The sequence below is a fragment of the Nanorana parkeri genome, unplaced genomic scaffold (assembly GCF_000935625.1).
Source record: "Nanorana parkeri isolate BGI_ZX_2015 unplaced genomic scaffold, ASM93562v1 scaffold3336, whole genome shotgun sequence".
Lineage (NCBI taxonomy): Eukaryota > Metazoa > Chordata > Amphibia > Anura > Dicroglossidae > Nanorana > Nanorana parkeri.
In genome coordinates this window covers 37,480-38,407 of record NW_017309604.1, presented here as the reverse complement: position 1 = coordinate 38,407, position 928 = coordinate 37,480, and positions in this window count along the sequence as shown.

The window sequence follows — 928 nt, the reverse complement described above, 5'->3', positions numbered from 1 at the left end:
AACCAACCACCAGCCACATGTTTCCGTTGTAACGAAATTCAGATACAAAATTCGTAAACGGAATTTCGTATTTCAGATTTAAAACAAATCTTGTCATGCTGTTCAACCTCAGTCAGAGACACTGAGACAGAGGTACTAGTACATTAGATTAGTTTCCGTTTCAACGAAATTCGGAATCTGATCCGAAATTCGTCAACGGAATTTCGTATTTCAGATAAAAAAACAAAAAACAAAAAAAAAAAAACTCCAATATTAACAGGTATTTTTGCTTTTTAACTTCATCATAACGAATGTTCGTAACGTTACGGAAACGTGTCCGGAACTAACGAAAATTTGTATTTCGTACGAATCGAGTTCCGGACACGAATTACGACAAACTAACGGATTTTACGAAACAAAACTAATTTTTGACGATTTTTTGACGGCGCACAAGTCTAGTACAGAAGGGTCAGGCAGAAGAGAAGTCCAATAAACAAATCCGAGGTCGAGGGCAGGTAGCGGGCAGGAGTCGTCAAGGCAGATCCAGGTCACAAGTCAGACAGGAGATCACAGAAGTGCAGAGGGGAGCTGAAGACAATCCAGCAATATGGTGGCGCTCAGTCTGGGTTTATATAGGGGGAAGTGATGAGTGTGCTGTGTCACTTCCTGTGCGCCACTTTGGCGCGTTTCCGTTCCGCCGGACGGCGTCGTCTGTGTCCACCCTCTGAAGAGCGACTGACCGTGCGTTACGGGACTGCGCACTATGCGTGGTTGGCGGAGGATTCTTACACGATCGTTTTTTTACAGATGGCGCTCCAGGTACCTCCTCTGGTCATGAAGTGAATTTTGTTTGGCCGGACATACTTGTGACGTCCTGTGGTCAGCAAGGGGTTAAAAGTTCTGTACGCTGCAAAGAAAAATAGAGAAACAACTGTTATACAATGAAATG